At 46.6% G+C, this 27,289-nt stretch overlaps 1 protein-coding gene across 2 annotated transcripts in view; it reads right to left on the bottom strand.

Annotated features, from left to right (window-relative positions):
- LOC141089506 (amine sulfotransferase-like) overlaps positions 1-27,067 on the bottom strand; it is a 246,147-nt gene extending 219,080 nt beyond the window's left edge. For both annotated transcript variants that reach the window (XM_073575962.1, XM_073575963.1), the window contains exon 1: positions 26,986-27,067. The gene's annotated coding sequence lies outside the window, so the exon portion shown is untranslated. The remainder of the gene's footprint in view (positions 1-26,985) is intronic.
- Positions 27,068-27,289: the final 222 nt, after the last annotated feature.

Below are 27,289 nucleotides of genomic sequence, written 5' to 3'. Positions count from 1 at the left end.
TTCGGCGGCGACTCTGCTCCAATGTCAGGAGCTGCGCTGCAGTAAGACCGGCACACAGCGGGGACGTAATATCAATAATGTTACGGGCCCACTCAGAAGTTTCGCCCCCCCGAACCAAAACCCTAGCTATGCCTCTGCTGTATATCTATAGTTATGAAGTATGTACCTACACTGCATTGCAGGTTCTAACACAGTGCTTTAATTATTTAACTTTTCTTTCCCACTGACTCAGTATGTATACTGTCATATGCAGTCTAAATATTGTGGGATATGTCGATTTAGCTTGTACTTGCACATCATAAGCCAGGATTGTGGAATGTTTACTCACTTGATCCCGTGAGTCCTCTGCAGACATTTTTGCATGGTTTTATATGTGTCACATGGTTATATCTCCCTATGCCTTTGTACCCCTTAAAAATGATATTTTCTACTATATACCTGGACTCTATGTTCATCTCTTGTTTTCTTTTTTTCTCCTGTTTCATAAGTATAGCTATTGGTCCTGATTTACTCCTTTTTATACACTGGTGACTCTTAGTACACGCAATTTGTATGCCAATGTCTTTCGTAATCTATCTGTATTACTCACAATATATGCTATCAAAACCCAGAAAAGAAAGCCAGGATCAAGGAATGTATAGAATAAACAATATGTTATTAATACATTTGTAAAAACTTGGTTAAAATGGATGACTCTTGTCAGACAAAAGGATGCAGCAAAAACTAACAACACACTCATGGGCAGATATACGGCATGTGCAGCCTGTGAGGCTGCACCGGGCCCAGAGGTGGAGGGGGGCCCCTGCAGGGTGGCTAATAATAAGGACAATCTGGCCTGTTTATCAGGCCCCGAGGCTCCTGGGGGGCCCTGGCCAGATTGCCCTCATGTGCGGCGGGCAGGGAGTGTTCCCTGCAGCTCTGCTACCTACAAGAGAAAATAGCAGCAGAGCGGAGCGGAGCTGCAGGGATCCGTCCTGCTTCCTGCCAGCACTTCCAATCTCTGACACAGTGCAGCTGGATGACATCATCATTCAGCACAGCTATGCCAGAGAGAGGAAGCTGCTGGGACAGTGATGCTTCAGCTGCAGGAGAGCATGCTGAAAGGTGATGTGTCTGTGGGTTTTGTTGTATGTATATGTGTTGTGTGTGTATGTAGAGATGAGTGGTGGTGTGTGCTTGCATGCATAGCGCTACGGGGAATGTGCAGAGAGGTAAATGGTTCTGTGTGTGTGTATGGAGGAGAGGGCAATGATGGGGGTAATGGGGAGAAGGCAATGATGGGGTGATGGAGAGGGCAATGATGGGGATGGTGTGGAGGAAGAAATGATGGAGGTGGTGGAAAGGGCAATGATGGGGATGGTGAGAGAGGTGGAAATGATGGAATTGGTGGAAAGGGAAATGATGGGGGTGGGGGGAGACAATGATGGAGGTGGGGGAGCTGAAGGCAATGGTGGAGGTGGTGGAAAGGCCAATGATGGGGTGGGAGGGGAGGAGGAAATGATGGAGGTGGTGCAATGAGCAATGATGGGCATGGTGGGGGGGAGGAAATGAAGGAAGTGGTGGAAAGGTCAATGATGGAGGAGAAAGCAATGATGGTGGTAGTGGAAAAGACTGATGGGAGTGGTGGGGAAGAAGGTAATGATGGACGTGGTGGAGGAGAAGGCAATGATGGAAGTGGTGGAAAGGGCAATGATGGGAGTGATGGAGAGGGCAATGATGGAGTGGTAGGGGAGAAAGCAATGATGGAGGTGGTGGAAAGGGCAATGATGGGTGGTGGCAGAAAAAGTAATGATGGAGATGGATGAAAGAACAATGATTGGGTGGTGGGGGAGAATGCAATGATGGTGATGGTGGAAAGGACAATGATGATGGTGGTGGAAAGGGCAATAATGTGGGTGGTGGGGGAGGAGGAAATGATGGAGGTGGTGGGGTGGGCAATCATGGGGTGGGAGAGAGGAGAATAATGGGATGCGGGGGGAGGAGGACAATGAGGGGTGTGGGGATTGGGAAGGGAGGAAGGGGGACTTATAATGGACTTAGGAACAGGGGGATGTGCAGGAATACATTATTATCACTTATTATGTTTAACACAGTCCCTTAGTATATAGTGTACATACTTATTATGTATAACACAGTCCCTTAGTATATAGTGTACTCACTTATTATGTATAACACCATCCTTAGTTACATAGATTCCTCTTTTATTGTGTATAACACTGTCCCTTATTACATACATCCTCTCTAGTTATTTATGGTGCTGACCCTTATTATATAGCTTCCTCTGCTGTTATGAACAGTGCTGTCTCTTACATAGTGTATTCTTGTTAATTTTGTTATTCACAGCTCCCTCTTTTATTACATAGTCCCCTCTCTTTTTAGATATAAAATGACTGCTGATGGAGGACCCAATGACCAGACTACCAGTCCATTATCTCCTCCATTAGAAAATCAGCTTTCCCATGCTCCTTCAGCCATCATTGCATTATACATCCAACAAGACAGGATGGTATGTAATAAAAAACAGGGCTCTATATAATCCAATATGTAAGTGTTGGTACTGTACTGTACATAACAAGAGAGTGCACTGTATAATAAGGGACGGCAATATGCATAATAAAGGAGACTATGCAATATACATACATGTATGCATGTGTGGCTATATATATAGCTTTGTTGCCATAAATGGAAGGGGGCCCAGACACATTTCTTGCACAGGGACCCCAAGCTGTTAGGGTCCGCCCCTGAACACACTGTACAGTGCCTTGCAAAAGTATTCGGCTCTCTGGAACTTTTCAACCTTTTCCCACATATCATGCTTCAAACATAAAGATACCAAATGTAAATTTTTGGTGAAGAATCAACAACAAGTGGGACACAATTGGGAAGTTGAGCAAAATTAACTGGTTATTTTAAATTTTTGTGGAAATTCAAAAACTGAGAAGTGGGGCATGCAATATTCGGCCCCTTTACTTTCAGTGAAGCAAACTCACTCCAGAAGTTCATTGTGGATCTCTAAATGATCCAATGTTGTCCTAAATGACTAATGATGATAAATATAATCCACCTATGTGTAATCTGTAATCAAGTCTCCATATAAATGCACCTGCTCTGTGATAGTCTCAGGGTTCTGTTTGAAGCACAGAGAGCATCATGAAGACCAAGGAACACAAAAGGCAGGTCTGTAATACTGTTGTGGAGAAGTATAAAGCCGGATTTGGAAACAAAATTATTTCCAAAACTTTAAACATCCCAAGGAGCACTGTGCAAGCAATCATATTGAAATGGGAGAAGTATCATACCACTGCAAATCTACCAAGACCCGGCCGTCTCTCTAAATTTCATCTCAAACAAGGAGAAGACTGATCAGAGATGCAGCCAAGAGGCCCATGATCACTCTGGATGAACTGCAGAGACCTACAGTTGAGGTGGGACAGTCTGTCCATAGGACAACAATCAGTCGTACACTGCACAAATATGGCCTTTATGAAAAAGTGGCAAGAATAAAGCCATTTCTCAACGATATCCTTAAAAAGTGTTGTTTAAAGTTTGCAACAAGCCACCTGAGAGACACATCATACGTGGAAGAAGGTGCTCTGGTCAGATGAAACCAAAATCAAACTTTTTGGCAACAATGCCAAACGATATGTTTGGCATAAAGGCAACACAGCTCATCACCCTGAACACACCATCCCCACTGTCAAACATGGTGGTGGCAGCATCATGGTTTCGGGCTGCTTTTCTTCAGCAGGGACAGGGAAGATGGTTAAAATTGATGGGAAGATGGATGGAGCAAAATACAGGACCATTCTTGAAGAAAACCTGTTGGAGTCTGCAAAAGACCTGAGACTGGGACGGAGATTTGTCTTCCAACAAGACAATGATCCCAAACATAAAGCAATATCTACAATGGAATGGTTCACAAATAAACGTATCCAGGTGTTAGAATGGCCAAGTCAAAGTCCAGACCTGAATCCAATCGAGAGTCTGTGGAAAGAGCTGAAAACTGCTGTTCACAAACGATATCCATCAAACCTCACTGAGCGTGAGCTGTTTGCCAAGGAAGAATGGGCAAGAATTTCTGTCTCTCGATGTACAAAACTGATAGAGACATACCCCCACGACTTGCAGCTGTAATCGCAGCAAAAGGTAGTGCAACAAAGTATTAAGTTAAAGGGGACGAATAATATTGCACGCCCCACTTTTCAGTTTTTGAATTTCCACAAAAATGTAAAATAACCAATAAATTTTGTTCAACTTCACAATTGTGTCCCACTTGTTGATTCTTCACCAAAAATTTACATTTGGTATCTTTATGTTTGAAGCATGATATGTGAGAAAAGATTGAAAAGTTCCAAGGAGCCAAATACTTTCGCAAGGCACTGTAGGTTAAATATTCAATTGCATTTTGCAAGGTGGTAAAATTAAATCACATGCACTATAGCTGAATGCAGATAATGAAAAGTATGTTTCAAAGGTGACGAAGATGAGCACAGACCACTCCTCTCTGCTTCACACCTGAATGCACTTTGTAGCAAATATATTGCAAACCATACGTCTGCAAGACATCAGTCTGCAGAGTTCATCATATAACTGTATGAAGTTATGGAAGAATTAATCCAGAATTAAAATGGATTGGATACTTAGTCACTGTAAACAATGTTTAGGTTTGTCTTTACTCTGACTCCTATAATCCTTCACTTTCTGCTAACCTCCCTAATCCCTACACCTAGTAAGGAACTGTCTATCTCCCCTCATCCTCCCCATCCATCTCACCTCCTCCTCAGAACTGTTCCTCAACATACACTCCTCTGTCTCCCAACACAGACAGCCCTCTCACGCCCTTTCCTGCTCCCATCTGCTAACACTTTCTCTGCTCCTCCTCAATGCCGGCGATATCTCTCCAAATCCTGGCCCTCCTTACCACATTCCCACAGTCATTTCTATCTCCCATCCATGCTCTATCACAAATTTCCGTAACATCTCTACACTTTTACCCATTCACCCTGCCCCCACTTTCCCAGTCCCAGTCCCACTAAAAGGAGCTCTATGCAACACTCGCTCTTTCTGCAGCAAACTTTCGTATATCCATGATCTTTTCATTACTAACAACATTTTCTTCCTCGCTATCACCGAAACCTGGCTCACCCCCTCTGACACAGCCTCTCCAGCTGCACTTTTATAGGGTGGATTCCACCTTTCCCACACACCCCGCCCCAGTAGCAAGCATGGTGGAGGAGTTGGTTTTCTCCTGTCAGATAACTGCTACTTCACCCACATCCCACTGCCATGCTCTGCTACCCTCCCTTCCTTTGTGGTGCACTCTGTGCACATCTACTCCCCAAACAACCTCCAACTGGCTGTCATTTACCGCCCCCAGGGCCAACCACCACCTTCTTTGACCACTTCAACACCTGGCTACTTCATTTCCTGTCAACTGACATCCCCACTATCATCATGGGTGACTTCAACATCTCCATTGACACTTCCCTCTCAACTTCTATCTCTCACTTTCTCCTTCGACCTTGCTCAATGGTCTTCTGCAGCAACTTACAAAGATGGCCACACACTGGACCTCATCTGCACCCGCCTCTGCTCCCTATCTAACCTCTCTAACTCACCTCTACCTCTTTCTGACTACAACTTGCTTATATTCTCTTCCCTCTCCTCTCCAGGTCCACATTCCCCACTTCACAAACTTGCACACCCTTGCAGAAATCTCAAACACCTCGATCTACACTCACGCTCTGAATCTCTTCTCCCTATTACAGACATAAGTTCCTTACACAATGCGAACACTGCTGTTTTGTATAACACCACAATAGCTGCAACTCTTGAATCAGTCACCCCTCTCATGCATACCAAAGCTCCCAATATCAACAGACAACCCTGGCACACCAGCCTGACCAAAGAACTTAGGCGGAGTTCCAGGGTTGCTTAGTGGAGATGGAAAAGATCACACTCCAATGATGACTTCAAAGCATTCAAACAGTCCCTCATTGCTTTCTAGGCCACACTCGCTGCAGCAGAACAAGCCTACTTCTCATCTCTCATATCCTCCCTGTCTCACAACCCTAAACAGCTATTCAACGCCTTCAATTCTCTCCTCCATCCCCCAGCACCTCCTCTCTCTCCATTCATCTCAGCTGAAGACTTTGCCTCATTCTTCAAACAGAAGATTGATAACATCAGAGAAAGCTTTGGCCTACAACCCCCACAGCCCCTATTCCTTAATACTAAAACCTCCTTCTCAAAAACCAGCTTCTCCACCATAATAGAAGACCAACTTTTCACCCTACTCTCGATATCACATCTCACCACATGTGCACTTGACCCGATTCCATCCTATTTCATCCCAAACCTCACCACAGTCTTCATCCCCACTCTAACCCATCTCTTCAACTCGATCAATAACAACTGGTGTTTTCCCCTCATGCTTCAAACATGCCTCAATCACACCCATCCTCAAAAAGTCCTCTCTTGACCCATCTGCTGTATCTAGCTATCCCCCATATCATTTCTACCCATTGCCTCAAAATTACTGGAACAACATGTCCATTTCAAACTGTCCTCCCACCTCTCTTCCTGCTCCCTCTTCGATGGCTTACAATCTGGCTTCCAGCCACATCATTCTAATAAAACTGCCCTAACTATAGTCACCAATGACCTGCTGACTGCCAGAGCCAAGTGAAACTTCTCTGTCCTCCTTCTCCTGGACCTGTCCTCTGCCTTTGACACAGTGGATCACTCCTTATTACTACATACCATCTCATCTCTTGGCATCACAGACTTTGTCCTATCTTGGATCGCATCATACCTAAAAGACCGGACATTCCATGTCTCCCACTCACAACACGACCTCCTCACCTCACCCCCTATTTGTCGGAGTCCCGCAAGGTTCAGCTGGCAGTATCATTGCTAATGACACACAAATAAACTTCTCTGGACCGGATATCACCTCCCTACTAGCCATAATCCCTCAATGTCTGTCCACTATTTCATCCTTCTTCTCTGCTAGATTTCTAAAACTTAACATGGACAAAACAGAACTCATCATCTTTCCCCCATCTTTTTCGACTCTCCCAACAAACCTATCCATTAAAGTAAATGGCTGCTCACTCTCCCCAGTCCCACAAGCTCACTGCCTTGGTGCAATCCTTGATTCTGATTTCTCCTTCATACCACATAACCAAGCCTTTTCCACCTCCTGCTGACTTCAACTTAAAAACATCTCCCGGATTCGTACATATCTCAACCTATAATCTGCAAAAACTCTAGCGCATGCCCTCATCATCTCCCTTCTTAACTACTGCAACCTCCTGCTCTGTGGCTTCCCCTCTAACACTCTTGTGTTCCTCCAATCTATCTTAAACTCTGCTGCCCGACTAATCCACCGATCCCCCTGCTATTCCCTGGCCTCTCCTCTCTTTCTATCCCTTAACTGGTCACCATTACCCAGAAACTCCAGTTCAGAACCCTAACCTTGGCATACAAAGCCATCCAAAACCTGTCTCCTCCATACATCTGTGACCTCGCCTCCCGGTACCTACCAGCATGCAACCTCCAATCCTCACAAGATCGCCTTCTCAACTTCCCTCTCATCTCTTCTTCCCACAATCACATACTGTACAAGATTTCTACCATAAATCCCCCCTCCTTTGGAACTCTCTACCAAAACATATCAGACTCTTGCCTATCGTGGTAACCTTCAAAAGGAACCTGAAGACCTACCTCTTCCGACAAGCCTACAACCTGCAGCAACTGCCGATCCACCAAACCGCTGCACGGCCAGCTCTACCCTCAACTACTGTATCCTTACCCATCCCTTGTAGATTGTGAGCCCTCACGGCCAGGGTTTTCTCTCCTCCTGTACCAGTCATGACTTGTATTGATTAAGCTTATTGTACTTGTTTTTTATTATATATACCCCTCCTCACATGTAAAGCGTCATGGAATAAATGGCGCTATAATAATGATAAATAATAATAATAAAGGTGATTAATTACAGCCCTTATAACAGCACCTGTAATAATAGTACTAGGCAAAGTGCGTGATGTATTCAGTTAGAAATGCATGTAATCACAATATACAATAGGGAAGAGGCTAAACATTTTGTTTGGGTATAGATATAATTATATATCTCTGCATATAAACAAGAAATAAGACGACCAAAGTTGTCATATGAATCAAGATATTGCTGAAATTTTCAGACAGGATCGCTGCGTCTCCCAACCAAATGCGCGTTTCGCTTATTCTTACAATATATTTGCAAATAAATGCATTCAGGTGTGAAGCAGAGTGGAGAGGCCTGTGCTCATCTCTATCAGTTAATTACAATTGAGCCAGATGCAGGATATAACACAGACAAAGTAAAAACAAGCTGGTCATAAATAAAAGTGGTGAGACGGGCTCATGCAGTTGTCAGCTTAAAAACATACTGAGTTAATGCACACAGGAGAGGTAAGATTTATCACAGTTTGCAAAGCTGGGTGATATACCTGTAGGAAGATAGATAATAAGACATGTTGATTAGAGTGCGATGGTTATAGATGACAAGGTGAAATCTGGAAACATAGCATTAAATTCTGGTTATTGTTATTCAATCCTTGTTGAGCAGATGAAATGAGGCTAGGCTGGGTAGTATCTCCCTGTCTCATGTCTTCCTCCAACTCCACCTAGTCTACATGCAAAGCTTTATGTTTAATTGTCAACAGCAACTGTTTAAGTAGGTATAGAAGAAGGATTGTTGTGCTGGTGAGCGGCGGTGACGCCATTATCATCTTTGTGGAGTCCTCAAAGTCTTGGAGAACCACTCAAGTTTCAGATATCGATGCCCAAGTAATATTGGAATCTGACCATAATACTGATGATCATGTTGAAGCTGATATTCTAAATTTGGCCACTGCTGCTCACAAAGTCATGCAAGCATATGCAGTGTGGAGTTCCAGTGTGTGGTCATGTCACACACCAGTTGGTGAACTGGTACTTGCTTGTGCTGCTGCAGCACTTGCAGATTGGCAGCAGCTGTAGCTGACTTGCAGAAATGGGTGCTGACTAGTGATGGACGACTAGCATCGTTGCTCGGGTCTCCCCAAGCATGCTCAGGTAACCTCTGAGTATTTTGGCGTGCTCGGAGATTTAGTCTTCGGTGTCTCAGCTGCATGATTTGTGACTTTTGCTTTTTACTTATTTAATTATAGCAGGGTTTTTTTCATTTTGTCTTTTGTAGGTTTTGTATGCTTTTTGGCCATGTGAACATGCATTTATATGCTGCATGTGTACCAACTCAAACCAAGCTCAATTTTTGTGTTTTTTCTTTGTATTTTTGCATTCTGTGCAAGCTGGGGTGTGGCCTCCCTCTCCTGAGCTGAAAATTGTATTTAAAGGCTTCCACAGACTGGTGTCCGGTGGTTGGGACCCGGTCCTTGTCTGCCCTTATTCACACAGACGTCAACTTTGACACATGATAAGGTTATTAATACTAGACAGTGTAGAACTGCCCCGACCACAGAGTTATCTTGTCGATGGTGGGACGGCTTTTATGCTATGTTTGATCAAATACAGTATTACTAAGAACTCTGTATGATTTAAATGCACTTTTGCTTTTAACTTATTTAATTATAGGAGGGTTTTTTTCATTTTGTCTTTTGTAGGTTTTGCATGCTTTTTGGCCATGTGAACATGCATTTATATGCTGCATGTGTACCAACTCAAACCAAGCTCAATTTTTATGTTTTTTCTATGATTTGTGACTTGTAGACAGGCTGAATACATGTGGGCATTCCCTAACAAACAGGCATTCCACACATGTATTTAAGCTATCTAGCAGTCGCAAATCATGCAGCTTAGGTGACAAAAACTAAATCTTTGAACATGCCAATATACACGGAAACCACCTGAGCATGCCCAGCGAGACCCGAACAACGAGTATACTCGCTCATCACTAGTGCTGACGTGACATACCTTCACCAGAAGCTCTAGCAAATCTGGGTAGGTTTTCAGAAACCACTGTACTACCAAGTTGGGCACAGAGTAATAGTGGTAGAGGTGATGTTCTACTCCTTGACACCCCAAGCGGTTAAATGTATTTTATATTAACGTTTGTTATTTGAAAGTTAAACCCTCTGGGGCTGCAGTCTAGTCTAGACAGAGTTAACTGTAATGGTCAGTGCAGAATAGGGAGGGGGATCTGAGGGTTAAAACCAAGTTCAGGAAGTGTCAAGTTCAGTTAGAGAAAGTGTGGTGAAGTGACAGCAGCAGTCACAGGCAATATACTGCTAGAGACAGAGTGAGACTGTTACTTGGGGCAGCGAATTGCTAATTAACCTTTCTGTGTGAATCAGTCTGTCAGCCTGGGAACCTGGAGATGAACAATGGGGCCTTTGGGCACACTAAGCGAGCTACAGGTAAATATGGACTCAAACTCTCAAAGGCGGGAGGTGATGGAATCCGGGTGCACAGCTTGTGGTAGAGAAGAATTCCTAGTGGTATAATGGCCCTCACTGATTTAAAACAAAAAATACACAAAAATACTCATCTCTCCTCATTCCCCTGATCCTCCGGTCTCCTCAGCATGTGGTCTACACTTATTTCACTGTTCAGCAGACCGGCATGATGTAATGACAGCGCCTTCTTCCATCATTGCTGATGGCTCCTTCTTCCATTATTGCTTTCAACTCTATCGGCATCCAGGATGCCGATACAGTTAAAGGTTTTATGCCAGGTCACACCAGGCCACCCTCCAGTCCTCATGGGGGCCATAGCGGCTGTGTAGTTTGCTGATACACTACTGCTTTATACAGAATAAGATCCTGAACATTCTACTTTGTGTGTTGAAATAGAGATGTTGCAAATTTCACACACAACAGCAGCACACAACTATGCACAGATTGAGATAAAGGGAATTTACGCTTTAAAGATTAAACTATCATACATATGTAACACCTGCACAGGGAACTGTCAGAGCAGCTACCGGTATACTGGAGCTTACAGACACTAAGAAGAGTTTTGCAGCTGCTGTTAAACAGGGACCTACAGACATTAGCCATTTTTCCCCTGAGCGGCAGTGGACTACAATTCCCAGGGACCCTTGTTTCAGTCAGATGACACGGCCTGGAAGGATAGAAGGCGAGAGAGTGGATTGGAGGAGGAGGGACTTGGGGAGGAGGGAGCTGGGCAGAAAGTGAAAGTAAATGTTCAGAGGAGAAGGAGGATGGCAGCTTGCTGTGAGAGACGGAGTGGTGTGGATCTGCATTCCTCTACGCTACAGAGTGTGGTGGCCCCTGCTGAGATACCCACTCTGTTGGAGAGAGCGCGGTTCTGTCACCCTTTGAGGCAACTAACATCAAAGACCCGGAGAATTCTGCCGGCACTCCCACCGCGTAAAAGCCTAAATCCTGCTGCCCCCAGCTGGTGTCCAGAGAACCCTCCGACCGTTTGAGACACACAGTGAGTGCCCATTTAAGACTTGTGGTTCTACCAGCGCTATTTACAGTGAGTACACTACAACCCAGACTATAGACAGTAATATTCATCTAAGCGCACCAACGGTTCTAATTTGCACGCCAACATCCGCGGCAACTGGGCCCCAACATTTGGACTGAGTTAATACAAAAGAGGGGAACCTGCTACATTATATTTGCAGGGTCGGAGTAGAAGTAGACTGTATGTGTATATGACTTTTATAGAGCACCGTTACTTGTATTATATGTTATTCCTTTTAACCCACCTCAATTCTGCTGCATTAACAATAAACCTGTTAAATGGTTTTACTCCTGTTCCCTGAGTGTGTGTACTGAGCTGTGGCAGGGGTTTCCTGAATCAACCCCTGGCAGAAGATAATTGTCCTTCTGCAGTCCCAGAGAGAGCTCCAATCAAGATTCAGGTGGAGGCACAGCACCCTAGAGAGGTGAGACCCCCCATAACACCCAGTGTACCATGGTAGCTCTAAAGGGGTGTTACAGTGGAGGCACTGCTGAGATTCCAGAACTAACACAGGAGTATTTACTATGGAGACTTTAACAGAGCAAGAAGTGTATTTGTGGTGCGAAGAGATGGATGTTACAGCTAAACAAAGCTTTGCAGTGAGTGGTGAGCTCTGTGATGTGTCTGATGAAGAGATACTGAAAATAGTTAACCGACTCACTGAACTTGCCCACCCTGAAGTGGTCGACCGCAGGAAGGAAAAGGGGGGACAGTTACCCACAGCCCTGATCTTAACCGGGCAAATCTTGAGGAAAGAATATTTCCCATCCATGATAGCCGTGTCTCCAAAGTATGGTCGACAATGGAAGATCACTTGGCATATTGAGTCCGAAGTGGAGACACGGCAACAGGAATCAACCACTCAGCCTAGAAAGACTAGGGTAGGTCCCCCCTCTAATCCACTTAGAGCCAGTCAGGAAGAGACAGCTGCCCCTGCTGATGTGCTTATGACAGCTATGGAAAAGTTAGTCAGTTTGCAAAGATGCAGCCAGAAGGGAACTACCGTCGTCTAAGAACTTTCTCGGGTGCCCTCCCCACCCCTGCTGGAGAAGAAGGATATGATACTTGGAGGGATGTCACCTTACTGTGCTTAGAAGAGTGGCAGTGCACTGATGCCGTAAAGAAGCAGAGAATAGTAGAAAGTTTGAGGGGTACTTCTATGGAAGTGGTGCAGGCTGCTTGGCGGAGCAAGCCACAAGCAACTTATCAAGATTATATGAGTGCTTTAGAAGATGCTTTTGGATACCCTGAAGATGCTACTGATCTTCTCTATAAACTCTGTACCACCTATCAACTGCCAGATGAGAAGATGTCCGACCATCTATACCGACTAGACAAGCTGGTTCATAGAATAGTATCTAAAGGTGGAGTCAGCCCTAAAGAAGTTGATCAGTGTCGTCTGGAACAAGTACTCAGAGGAGTTCTCACACATGATCCAATTGCCCAGCGGATGAGGTCTTGTGATAGAGAGAAGATTCCTGGTTCTTTTCATGAGCTGCTTAAGGAAGTTCGCAAGGAGGAGGTTATTTTGGCTGCAAGAGAGAAGACATCCCCTCGGGTGACTACTGTTGCCCTGAAGCCAGCAGCCGACTGCTGAGAGATGGAACTGTTGAAAGTCATCGAGAAACAGGTGAGCAGATTACACAATTGTTAAGTGCCCAGGCCAAGACAATACAGCGGCTACAAAGTGCTGCGGAGGTAGCCGAGAAGCAAACCCTGGTTTCAGGAAGCGAGGATGTTGACCTCTGTAGAGTAAAGAGTAGAAAACCATAAGGGTGCTTTGTCTGTGGGAGTCCAGGCAATATGGCTCATCAGTGTCCAAAGAGGAGGAGCTCAAAGAACTCTTCACATCTTCCCCATCACACTCAGAGGCAGTCGGGAAATGGGGGCCAGTAGAAACCCATACTGCGCCCCCATCAGCAGCTAAGACCTACTCTACCGCCCCATCCAATAGTGCCTCATCGAAAACACTGCCTGAAGGTTTAGTGGGACCAGCCCCACATGTCCCTGCATATATCAATGGTCAACCTTGTACAGTACTGCTGGATAGCGGGTCTCAAGTGTCCATCATCTTCGAAGGATGGTATAAAAGATATTTATCCAATGTGCCTCTGAAACCGTTGTCTGGACTCGTGGTGTGGGGACTGAGTTAGCACAGCTACCCCTACAGAGGGTACGTGTCCCTGACACTACGATTCCCAAAGACTGTTGGAGTGGATAAAGAGATACCCATCATAGCACTAATCTGCCCGGAGGCAGAGGCAGATGAGAGACCAACACCTGTCATAGTGGGAACAAATGCTAACATCTTCTGTACGTTAGCTCAGTGGTGTCGGGAAGTTGGGGGAGAAAATTACTTGCAGACCCTATCCATCCACCCAGTCTGTTTGGAAGCCTATGTGAGAACGGAGGAGGAGAAGAGGGAACTACAGCCTGAAAGCTTTGACCCTTGTTTTGAAGGAAGTGAGCTGAAAGGAGAAGAAAGGAGGCTGGTCATCGACGGCATGATGATGCGGGGGGCAGTTTTCTCTTTGGGCGAATGGGACATGGGCCTCACCCAAGGAGTAGAGCATCGCATTCGGTTGAAGGATCAAAAGCCTTTCTAAGAGATCCCGAAGATTGGTCCCGGCAGATATCGAAGATGTCAGGCGGCATCTACGCGGTATGTTAGACACAGGAGTCATCATAGAGTCTAGTAGCCCCTATGCTTCCCCTATCGTGATAGCTCGGGAAAAAAAAATGGAGCTATTCGGATGTGTGTGGATTATCGTACCTTGAACAAACGTACAGCCCCTGACCAGTACACTGTGCCCAGAATCAATGAAGCTTTGGATTGTCTGCAAGGAAGCCAATGGTTTTCTGTGTTAGATCTCCGGAGTGGCTACTATCAGATACCCATGTCAAAAGAAGGTCAAGAGAAGACCGCTTTTATCTGTCCCATTGGGTTCTTCGAGTTTCAGAGACTGCCTCAAGGACTGACAGGTGCTCCAGCCACTTTTCAGAGATGTATGGACAAAGTAGTGGGGGACATGCACTTACGTGAGGTCCTGGTTTATCTAGATGATCTTATTGTTTTTGGGAAGACTCTGGAAGAACACAGCGGTTGTTCAAGATGCTGGATTGGTTGAAGGAGGCTGGGTTGAAGTTATCCCTTGACAAGTGCCGGATTTGCCAGACGACTGTGAAATATGTGGGGCACATAGTCAGCAGAGAAGGAATTTCCACCGATCCCACCAAAGTGGAGGCTGTTGTAAACTGGCCTAAGCCCACCAAACTGAAGGAGCTTAGGTCCTTTTTAGGATTTTGAGGATATTACCGAAGATTTGTACCCCAGTACTCTCGGATTGCGAAGCCGTTAACTACCCTTGGGTAAGGGCAGTTATCCCCCTTCTGGGAGGACAGCCTACTCCTCAAAGTCAAGAAAGAGGGTCTACTTCTGAGTTAATGAACTTTTTGGGGAAAGATGGACACCTGTATGTGATGAGGCATTTGAGAAATTGAAGTCATGTTTGACCCAAACTCCAGTGTTGGCCTATGCAGACCCCAGTAAACCATATGTGTTACATGTAGATGCTTCTCTCGATGGTCTAGGAGGGGTTCTCTACCAGGACCATGATGGCTGTCTGCGTCCCGTTTACTACATTAGTCAAGGATTGACTCCCAGTGAACGCAACTACCCAGCTCACAAACTGGAGTTTCTGGCTCTGAAATGGGCTGTAGTGGACACGCTGCATGACTACCTCTATGGGGTACACTTCGTGGTCCATACCAACAGCAATCCATTAACCTATGTGAGAACCACAGCAAAACTGGATGCCACGGGGTACCGGTGGCTTGCCGCACTCTCAACCAGGGATCAGTAACATTGATGCAGACACCCTCTCTCGCCTGCCTAGGGAACCCTCAATTGAGGAAGAAGAGGGAGGATGGATAGAGGTCCCCACCTCTGAGGTAAAGACTCTGTGCCATAGACATCAAACTAATGCCCTCCCTATGCAGTGCTGTTCCAAATTCTTCGGAGCATCCAGTGAAGCGCTCCCGTTGCTGTGACAAATGTAACCCCAGACTCTCTTCCTCAACTGACTCGTAATAAAGTTAGAAAGTCACAGCAGGAGGATCGGTCAGTGGGGGTAGTCCAATGGTGGGTTAAGAGGGACTGGAGGCCCGAAAAGAATGCATTAAGAACAGAGGAGTCTGTCCTGCTGACTCGGCAGCTAGAGTCGCTAGTAGTAAGAAATGGACTACTATACCGGGAGACAAAGCGCCAGAAGGGAGGAGCCCGTAGACAGCTGGTGTTACCCACCTGATTTCGGAGGATAGTCATGAAGTCCCTGCAGGATGATCATGGAAAGCTTGGCATCGAGAAGACCATGGGTCTTGTGGCCGACCGATTTTACTGGCCTCGGATGGAAGCGGATATTGAATAATACTGTAAATCATGCTCCCAGTGTGTGTTGAGAAAAACCTTGCCTTTGAGAGCAGCCCCCCTTGTGAACATTACCAGTGATGGCCTACTTGAGCTAGTGTGCATTGATTTCCTCTCCATCAAGCCTGATGAAAGCAATGTCAGTAATGTGTTAGTGGTCACTGACCATTTCACCCGATATGCCCAAGCCTACTGTGGCAAAAACACTATGGGAGAAGTTCTTCGTACATTACGGGCTGCCAGCCCGCATCCATACCGGTCAAGGAAGAGATTTTGAAAGTAAACTAATCAAGGAGCTATGCGCCATCTGTGGGATCAAGAAATCCAGAACCACCCCATATCACCCCCAAGGGAACCCTCAACCTGAGAGGTTCAACCGTACCCTTCTGAACAAGTTAGGCACTTTGGATCCCAGGAAGAAGGGACACTGGAGCAGGCATGTGAGTCAGTTGGTTCATGCCTACAATTGCACCACAAATGAGTCAACTGGGTACTTGCCTTATTTCCTTGTGTTTGGAAGAAAAGTCCTGCTACCAGTGGATATTAGTTTTGGGACATCCTTTGACAGTTCTAATGGGAAGACCTACTTAAAATATATGTCCCAGCTACAAGAAGATTTGAAAAAACTTACAGATTGGCAGAGCAGGCCTCTGGTTGGTCAGGGAGGCGCAATAAGACTCGCTATGACTGTAGCGTTCGAGAACAAGTTTTACTGCCTGGAGATAGAGTCCTTATCCAACTTCTGGGCCTTCCTGAGTAGCACAAGCTGGCTGATCAGTGGTGTCCTGACCCTTATGTGGTGATGGAGAAGCTGCCCGGTGTCCCGGCCTACAGAGTAAAGCCCGAAAAAGGGGGCGGAGCTGTCAAAACCTATCATCGACACCATCTGTTGCCTATGGGAAAAAACATCCCTTTACCACCATTGCCAACCCAAGGAGGTCATACCACCCTTCCATGCAATAGAAGAAGTCGTAGGTGTGAACAACCACCCCAGCTTGGGGTTGCCTCAGGACTAAATGACAGCGAGTATGGGGATGAATGGGAAACCGACGGTCAATGGAGCTACAGATGGACTGAGGACCCATGCCCCATAGGCGCGGGCCCTGTAAACCAGACTCCTGAAGTGGAAACACAAAAAAAGGACATTTGTCAGGAGGCTAGTGCGCTCTGCCCACAATTGGGGGAGAGTTCAGAAGAGGTACATTTATTGAATGAAGAGATCCATCTGGAGGAGCCCGTTTTGGAGAGACAAGAGTCGGGGGCTGCGGAGGGGGCCCCCCTCGGTCCACACTCGTCCCAAACGGGACACTAGGACACCCATGATGCTGACCTATGATAGAATGGGACATACGACTGAGGTCCCCGGGGTGATACACCCTTATTCAAATTGTTTGGCCTTATTTCCCGGTATCTCCCATGTGTCCAGGTGGTGGTTTGTGTGCATGTAAATTTGGTGTTAGTCAGGATGCCTTAACCCACCTTCATGTTTCAGGGGGTGAGTCCTCATATCGTGATGGGACACTTTCAATGACTCACCAGGGGGAGAATGTAACACCTGCACAGGGAACTGTGAGAGCAGCTACCAGTATACTGGAGCTTACAGACACTAAGAACAGTTTTGCAGCCGCTCTTAAACAGGGACCTACAGACATTAGCTATTTTCCCCTGAGCGGTAGTGGACTACAATTCCCAGGGACCCTTGTTTCATTCAGATGACACGGCCTGGAAGGATAGAAGGCGAGAGAGTTGATTGGAGGAGGAGGGACTTGGGTGAGGGAGCTGGGCAGGAAGTGAAAGTAAATGTTCAGAGGAGAAAGAGCATGGCAGCTTGCTGTGAGAGACGGAGCGGTGTGGATCTGCATTCCTCTACGCTGCAGAGTGTGGCGGCCCCCGCTGAGATACCCGCGCTGTTGGAGAGAGCACGGTTCTGTCATCTATTGAGGCAACTAACATCAAAGACCCGGAGAGTTCTGCCAGCACTCCCACCGCATAAAGGCCTAAATCCTGCCTCCCACATCTAGTGGTCCAGAGAACCCTCCAACCATTTGAGACACACAGTGAGTGCCCTTCTGAGACTTGTGGTTCTACCAGTGCTATTTACAGTGCGTACACTACAACCCAGACTGTTGACAGTAATATTCCTCTACTGTAAGTGCACCATCGGTTCTAATTTGCGCGCCAACATCCACGGCAACTGGGCCCCAACGTTTGGACTGAGTTAATACAAAAGAGGGGGAACCTGCTACGTTATATTTGCAGGGTAGGAATAGAAGTAGACTGTGATGTGTATATGACTTTTATAGAGCACCATTACTTGTATTGCATGTTATTCCTTTAAACCCACCTCAATTCTGCTGCATAGCAACAAACCTGTTAACCGGTTTTACTCCTGTTCCCTGAGTGTGTGTACTGAGCTGTGGCAGGGCTTTCCCGAATCAGCCCCTGGCAGAAGATAACTGTCCTTCTGCAGTCCCAGAGAGAGAGCTCCAATCAAGATTCGGGTGGAGACACAGCGCCCTAGAGAGGCGAGACCCCCCATAACACCCAGTGTAACGTGGTAGCCTTAAAGGGGTGTTACATATATATTTTGTGCGAGTTAGTCTGACACCCAAGGGCAGCAGCGAAGGATCAGTAATATAAATCTGCTATCTTCTGACGAGTGTTGAGCATTCCGATACTGCAAATATCGGGTATCGGCCGATATTCGCGGTATCGGAATTCCGATATTGAGTTCCGATACTTTTTGCATATCGAATACCGGAATCGGAAGTTCCCATAATGCTATGAGCCAGTTTGATTTGATTCAGCCAATGAGTAATCCTAAGAAGTGTGGGCACATCCTGGTAGGCATGTAGGCATGTTAACTAATGGCATGGCTGTGATTGGCTGCTGAAATGATGTCATGATGCACTATGAAAGCCGCCTCCGCAATTTTGGGTTCACTCTGCTGTGAATTCAGTTAGGGACAGGACGCTGCTGTTCAGACTCTGAGGGACAGTTAGAGATAGCGATCTAATATATAAAGCTCAAAGTGTGTATGTATGTATGTGTGTATGTCCGGGATAGGCATCCGCACCGTTGCAGCTACAGCCACAAAATTTGGCACAGTCACACGTCTGGACCCCGAGAGCGTCCTAAGCTATGTTGTGAGGTGAAATTTTAACCCCACGCGTTCCAGTTCACCAAACAATTTTGCCCCTATCTGCATAATGTTTGAAAAAGTGTGTGCGCATCAAGCCCTGCCCCTCATTAAGATGTCATAATGCCCCTATTTGCATACTGGGGAAACAGTGTGTGCGTATCATGCCCCACCCCTCATTATGATGTCACAATGGTTGCCATGGCGACATTGATGTCATCATAGGTTGCAAGCCCTGCCGCCGCTCATTATGATGTCATAATGGTTGACTATGGGATGGAGGATGTGTGATGGGTATATGGGCACTGGACTATGGGATGGAGGATACATATGACGGGTATATGGGCACGGGACTATGGGATGGCGGATATGTATATGGGCACGGGACTATGGGATGGAGGATGTGTGATGGGTATATGGGCATTTGACTATGGGATGGAGGATATGTTTGACAGATATATGGGCACGGGACTATGGGATGGCGGATATGTATATGGGCATGGGACTATGGGATGGAGGATGTGTGATGGTATATGGGCACTTGACTATGGGATGGAGGATATGTATGACGGGTATATGGGCACGGGACTATGGGATGGCGGATATGTATATGGGCATGGGACTATGGGATGGAGGATGTGTGATGGTATATGGGCACTTGACTATGGGATGGAGGATATGTATGACGGGTATATGGGCACGGTACTATGGGATGGCGGAAGTTATGACTGAGTCACCGTAGGAGGCAGACACAAAAATAGAAGCTACGTCCAGAAAACCAGAGAAGTTGGCAACTATCAGATTGCAGACCCCTGAACCCATCAACACAACTAGCAGTAGCCGTGGGGGGTTCCTACGATGCCCTAGACCCCTCGATCACAGCCGGAGCGCTAAATAGCCTAAAGACAGAAAAGGAAATCTAAACTTCCCCAGAGCAGACCCCAAAGTAAAAGGCAGCCCCCAACATATAATGACGGTGAAGCAAGATGAAAAAACACTCACACAGATAGAAAGATAGGCTGAGCAAACGATGGGGCCCAAGCTAACTAAACAGAAAAGGAAAGGAAGGTTGCTGTCTGCAATCTGCCAAAACCCTATCAAAGACATAAGCCAACAGCTGATATGGAAAAAGACCCTGAAGCAGCTAGGCTTCAAAAACCAAATCAGCACTCAGGTATTTTTAGAAGACAGAGCTAAAGGAATTCAGCTCACCCCAGCAGGGAATGGCAGAAATCCAGAAAAACAAAGCAAAACAAAATCAAAGCACCAATGCAAAAAGCCGAGCAGAAACCGTAGCTTTAGAAGAGCAGGAATTCAGACTGGTCTCCAAGGATCCCACAGAGAAATCACCCGCAGGGCAGAAGGGCGTAGGCAGCCTTATATCCAGTCAGTAACTCCACTCAGCCTGTTATCATCATCAAACTCAGTTGTTTGATAATCAGGCTCACTACCTTTCTCTACCAGAAGAGGGAGTTCCTCGGGCCTCAGTAGTGAAGGGGAAAATGAACTCACAACAGATGGATATGTATATGGGCACGGGACTATGGGATGGAGGATGTGTGATGGGTATATGGGCACTGGACTATGGGATGTAGGATATGTATGACAGGTATATGGGCACGGGACTATGGGATGGACGATATGTATGACGAGTATATGGGCACGGGACTATGGGATGGAGGATGTGTGATGGGTATATGGATCTGGACTACGGGATGGAGGATATGTATGACAGGTATATGGGCACGGGACTATGGGATGGAGGATGTGTGATGGGTATATGGGCACTTGACTATGGGATGGAGGATATGTATGATGGGTATATGGGCACAGGCCTATGGGATGGAGGATGTGTGATGGGTATATGGGCACGGGACTATGGGATGGAGGATAATTATAATTTGTTATAACTAACCACAGTTAGTTACTATGCCCGGGCAGCGCCGGGCTCTTCAGCTAGTTTTCTATATAGTGCTTTGCCCAGGTTACTTTATCAACTGTTGTAGCTTTCTTTTGCCTTGCAGTGCTGTTCACAGCTGTCTGCAAGGTCTGTGTGTGAGTGCAGCTCACGCTGTAGTGTGTTCTGCAGCCACCTCTGGTTGTAGTCCGCTCAGCGTGCGTCACTGCCTCATACATAGTCCTTTTTTTTTATTGCTGCTCATTTTTCCTGATTTCTCTTATTAGCGTGCTTCCATCCGTATCCATCTACATTGGTTGCAAACACTATATAGGAGTAGCTAGCGGAGCCTTTCTGCAGCCTTTCAGTGCTAGTGCACAGTTCTCTGCACTGTTCACGGCTGTCTGTGAGGTCTCTGTGTGTGAGTGCAGCTCACGCTTTAGTGTGTTCTGCAGCCACCTCTGGTTGTAGTCTGCTCAGCGTCCGTCACTGCCTCATACATTGTCCTTTTTTGCTGTAGTGCTGCTTATTTTTCCTGAATTTCTCCTATTAGTGTGCTTCCATCCGTATCTAGCTAGATTGGTTGCAAACACTATATAGGAGTAGATAGAGGAGCCTTTCTGCTGGCTTGTGCCCTGCAGCCCCAGCCAGATTAGTATTAGCCTATTTTTTGTAGCGTCATCTATTGCATTGTAGGTTACCTTCCTGCATTGTAATAGCTACAAAAAGTTTGTGATACTATCACTTTTACATCTTTGGTCACATCCTTTTTTTTGTGAAAAAAAACACGTAAAAAAAGTTCACCAAACACTCCACTTTACAGTTGTGTAGGACACATTAGCTCATATTAAAGTGTAGTCCAAACTCAATAAAATTAGTGTTTCTTATACCTGTTAGCAGCTGTTCAGGAATAAGCACACTAAGCCCTTAGTACTTTTCTGCCTATCTTTATCAGTCTACCAAGATGAAGAAGGCAGGGAGTAAGGCACGTCGTCGTGGGCGTGGAGTTTCAGCAGGGAGAGGACGTGGGGATACTGTGCCTGCTGCGGGCACCAGTGACTCAGCATCCCCCAGTTTTCCCAGGGAACAGTCCTTTATGCGCAGCTTTGTAGGAGCTCGCCGTACCCCACTTCTGCGGGAGGAACAAATTGAAGCCGTAGTCGGATGGATGGCAGCCAACGCATCGACTTCAATTACTTCCACATCCTCTCAGGTCCAGAGCACTGAAGAGCAACCATCTGTCTCTTCACCACCTGCCTAATTGCCCAGGCAGTCAGAGAGCCCTGGACAGGAGCCATCTCTACTTCTGTTCTCTGAATCTCTTGGCTTGGAAAGAGGGGGCACTTTCTGGTGCATACTGTGCTGGTGAGACTACCCAGGAGAAGCAGGTGTTTGAAGAGGGTAGTGTAGATGATGAGGTCCTTGACACATCATGGCGTTAGGAACAGGAAGGTGGTGGGAGCAGCTCTGAGGAAGAGATTCCCCGAACAACCAAAACAAGAGGGAGAGGGAGGGGGCAGACTTGGTTGCCTGTAGCCTCCACTTTGGCACTCATTAGGAGCATTCCTCTTCCAAAACCCAAAACGGGCGCTCCCAGGACTTGCAGTACGTGGTCCTTTTTTGACACAGTGCAGATGACATTTGCTTTGTCAAATGCAAGCTGTGTAATCAGAAAGTCAAAAGAGGGAAAAGTGTCAGCAACCTCAATACCACAAATATGTGGAAATGTGGAAACATGTGTGGACCAAGCACGTGGTGGAGTTACAAAGACACACTGAAGACGTAGGCCAACCTACAGCACCACCTACCACCTCTTCAGCTCGTGTTGAAGCCTCTTCCTCCAGCTCACACACAGCTGGTTCGGCTTCCTCACAGGATCGCCATGGAAGAACCTCTGGCACTGTTGTACAGAGACCCAGTGACATTCCACCCACAGCACCACGTTCCCTGTCATCCTCACACTCCCAGGCCACCCTACAGCCATCGGTAGCACAGGCATGGGAGAAAAGGCGGCCATACTCGGCAAACCATCCCCGAGCACAGGCTCTGAATGCTGGCATTGCAAAACTACTGTCCCTTGAAATGCTCTCATTCAGGCTGGTGGAGACTGACACCTTCCGTAACTTCATGGCATTGGCAGTCCCACAATACAAAGTGCCCAGCCGCTTTTATTTCAGCAGGCAAGCCGTCCCTGCCCTGCAAAAGCATGTGGAGGGAAAAATTAAACATGCGCTACTAAACGCTGTCAGTAGCAAGGTCCACCTGACCACCAATGCGTGGACCAGTAACCATGGACAGGGACGATACCTTTCCCTCACTGCCCATTGGGTGAATGTTGTGGAGCCGGGTACAGATCTTGAGAGTGGCGCTGTACGTGTTCTGCCAACTTCAAGGATTGCAGGAATCCAGTCTGTACACATTGACTCCTCCTCATACTCCAGTTCCACTGAATCAGCGCTGCTGGAGCCGTCACGGTCTACCTCCACATGGACCCGTGAACGCTTACTTGTTACGACCGATATGAGCACAGTCATGGCCAAACATCAACAGGCCATACTGAAATTAATTTCTTTGGGGAATCGAAGCCACACAGCACAGGAGCTCTGGAATGCCATCAAGCAGGAGAGTGACATGTGGTTTGTGCCAGTGAATCTCCAGCCAGGCTTAGTAGTGTGTGACAATGGCTGCAATCTGGCGGCAGCTTTGGGCCTAGGCAACCTCACTCATATCCCATGCCTGGCACATGTGCTCAACTTGGTCGTGCAGAGTTGTTTGAGGGACTAACCAGATCTTGATGCACTGCTGCACAAGGTCCGCATAGAGTGCGCTCACTTGCGGCGTTCCAGCACGGCAAGATCGCGCATTGCAGCTCTGCAGCGCCGAGTCCGCCTTCCGGAACATCGCATCATATGTGACCTACCCACCAGGTGGAATTCAACGTTACATATGTTGGAGCGGTTGTGTGAGCATCAGGCAGCAGTAATGGAGTACCAGCTGCATCAGGCGCAAACAAGTCGCACTGCGCACCGTTCACACTTCACCACCACTGAGTGGGCCTCTATGAAGGACATCTGCCACGTTTTGCGTGCCTTCGATGATCCCAAACGGATGGCGAGTGCAGATGATGCACTAGTCAGCATGACTGTCCCCCTTATCTGCCTGCTTGAAAAAACACTGCAAGCACTAAGGGAGGAGGTTGTGGAAGAGGTGGAGGATGAGGAGTCACAAATGCCATCTGCTTCTGGACAGTCTGCGCAATGTGGTTCCTCACAAAGGCCTAGGCACACAATGCTCTAGTAGTCAGTATATAGAGCGAGGGTGGGGTGATGCAGAGCAGGCAGAGATGACGCCTCAAGCAGGGGACAGTGTTTCTTGGCCGGTAGGGAGTCTGCAGCACATGGTCGATTTCATGCTGCAGTGCCTGAGAAATGACTGCCGCATCGCCCACATTCTCAACACGGCTGATTATTGGGTGTACACCCTCCTAGAGCCTCGCTACCGGGACAACTTACAAAGCCTCATAACACCGTTGAACCGGGAGCATAAAATGCGGGAGTACCAAGACACACAGAAGCATTCCATCATGTTCTCCATTCCACCCGAGAGCTGTGCTGCTAGTGCTTTACAAAGAAGCTCTGTGCGTCGAGGCAGTGGAGGAAGCTCTGCACAAAGAGGGAGCAGAAGCAGCGCCTCAGCACAAGGCAAGACCAGTATGGCCCAAATGTGGCAAAGTTTTGTGTCCCCGCCACAAATGTCCACACCATCACAGACGGCTCCAGTCAGCAGGAGGCAACGTTTCCGTCAGATGGTGACAGACTACATGTCTTGCCCTCTCAGTGTACTCCCAGACGGCTCTTCCCCCTTCAAGTTTTGGGTCTCTAAGCTGGATACATGGCCAGAGCTTAGCCAGTATGCATTGGAGGTGCTGGCTTGCCCTGCTGCTAGTGTATTATCGGAACGTTTCTTTAGTGCCGCAGGTGGTGTACTAACAGAGCGTTGCATGCGACTATCCTCCGATAACGTTGACCGGCTTACTTTTCTGAAAATGAACAAGGCCTGGATCTCGCCGGAATTTGCCAGTCCTCTTCCAGATTAAATAATTGGTTGACAACAGTATCCAGGTCTCCTGTTGTGTTCATGTTTCTACCACCTGAACTGTAATCCCTGGGCTCCAACACCGCCAGTTGCTGCTCAGAAGTGCCGTCTGCTCAGAGAAAAACACTAGCTCCTGTGTTAGTGGGGTTCAGTAATGTCAGCTGCTCCCTTGCTGTGTATCCGGCAATATCTCCTGCTCCGTCCACATTCACACAACATCAGATATTAAACTTGCTCCAATTAGGCCTCAGTCTACACCCTTATTGACCCTGGGCTCGAACACCGCCAGTTGCTGCTCAGAAGTGCCGTCTGCACAGAGAAAAACACTAGCTCCTGTGTTAGTGGGGTTCAGTAATGTCAGCTGCTCCCCTGCTGTGTGTCCGGCAATATCTCCTGCTCCGTCCACATTCACACAACATCAGATATTAAACTTGCTCCAATTAGGCCTCAGCCTACACCCTGATTGACCCTGGGCTCCAACACCGCCAGTTGCTGCTCAAAAGTGCCATCTGCACAGAGAAAAACACTAGCTCCTGTGTTAGTGGGGTTCAGTAATGCCAGCTGCTCCCCTGCTGTGTGTCCAGCAATGTCTCCTGCTCTGTCCACATTCACACTACTATTGATTTTAAACTTGCTCCAATTAGGCCTCTGGCTCCACTCTGTCTCTAGTATTTACCCTGGGCTCCATCACCGCAAGTTGCTGCTCAGAAGTGCCGTCTGCAAAATCAACATTTGCTCTTGTGTTACTGGGGTTCAGTAATGTCAGCTGATCCCCGGCTGTGTGTCCGGCAATTTCTCCTGCTCTGTCCACATTCCCACTACTAGTAATATCGGTCCAATCCAATCCGATCCGATATTTCCTGATATCGGAAGGTATCGCTCAACACTACTTCTGACTCATATTGTCGAGTCTCAGTATATTCTAAATGAAATAGCTTCATCTTGTGAATAGAGTTGAGCAAATTTATAGCGCTTACTGTATAAGCTGCAGAGGGAACCTGGATACACGGAGTGCACCAGCTGATCGGCGCCGCAGCTGCATGTGTCACGGCTGTGCCACTCTGACAGCACATGCATGGACAGCCCAACACACAGACTGTTTATGCATGTACTGTGATTGTGACACAGCCACGACACATGCAGCTGCGGAGTCGATCAGCCGGCCCACTCAGTGTAACCGGGTTCCCTCTTCATCTTATTTGGTAAGCGCTATAGCTTGCGGGGACCCGAACAAATTCGCTCAACTCTACTAATGAATATACATACTTTATATTTCAAGGGCAATTTTATATCTCAACACTTAGAAGTCATTAAACTGTGATCAAACAGCAAAATATTTTTGTGGTAACATGCTGAATCTGGAAGAAATGGAATATTTCTACTTATAAAGGATATTTTTTAATAGTAAAGTATTAGTTTATATATTGAATAGATAGCCTAATACAGATTAATTAGAGCAATGTTCACACTCCGTGGTCATGCTGTGGCTTTTAACTGCAAAATCCCTGTGCCTCTGTGGTCATTACTAGAGTTGAGCAAATTTGTTCGGATTCGATTGAATCTGAATTTGCCATATTCGTTCCGAATTTATGTTTGATGATCGGTTTCAAAAATATTCGGTAATTTCTACTCCCATTGACTCTATTGACGTTCGCCAGTGTTTGACGAATATTGCAAAAACAATATTCGGTGATGATCGTATTTGGACCCAAATCGGAATAAATTCGCTCAACTCTAGTCATTACACTGTATTTTCTACAAGGAGCAAAAAGCAGATGTCATGGCTTAACAAAGAAAATAATGATTTTGGCGGAGCATACTGTTTACAGATCAAATCAGCAGCACACAATGACACCTGCTAGACAGTCAGAATGGAGACTAAATGTTGTTTTGAAGCTAGGACCCCCATATAAAACATAAAGAACTAAAAATAACACTATTTCTCACCCTTTTATATGGTCTCTTCAGAAATGTATATAGTTTCCTCCTGCAGACTAGTGTAGTGTTGTTTGTTACACCCCGCACTGCTTATGTTCTCTTTGCAATAAATTACCATTAGCAACTTTGGGACACACCCCATATTCATCTGGAACTTTTTAAAGCAAAAATATTTCTGGATGCTTACCAAGAACTAAGGAAAATCGCTTAAGGATAATTACCAGTATTACTTACTCTCTGTCTGTCAGGTAAATTTTCTTGAGGCATCAACTTCACTACAAATAGAAAAGTAGTTTGCTTGGACATACTGTAG

This window comes from Dendrobates tinctorius, unplaced genomic scaffold, assembly GCF_039654945.1.
Source record: "Dendrobates tinctorius isolate UK_male_01 unplaced genomic scaffold, ASM3965494v1 ptg000046l, whole genome shotgun sequence".
Classification (NCBI taxonomy): domain Eukaryota; kingdom Metazoa; phylum Chordata; class Amphibia; order Anura; family Dendrobatidae; genus Dendrobates; species Dendrobates tinctorius.
Note: the sequence above shows the minus strand (reverse complement) of the source record. Positions and strands in the feature narration are given on the sequence as shown.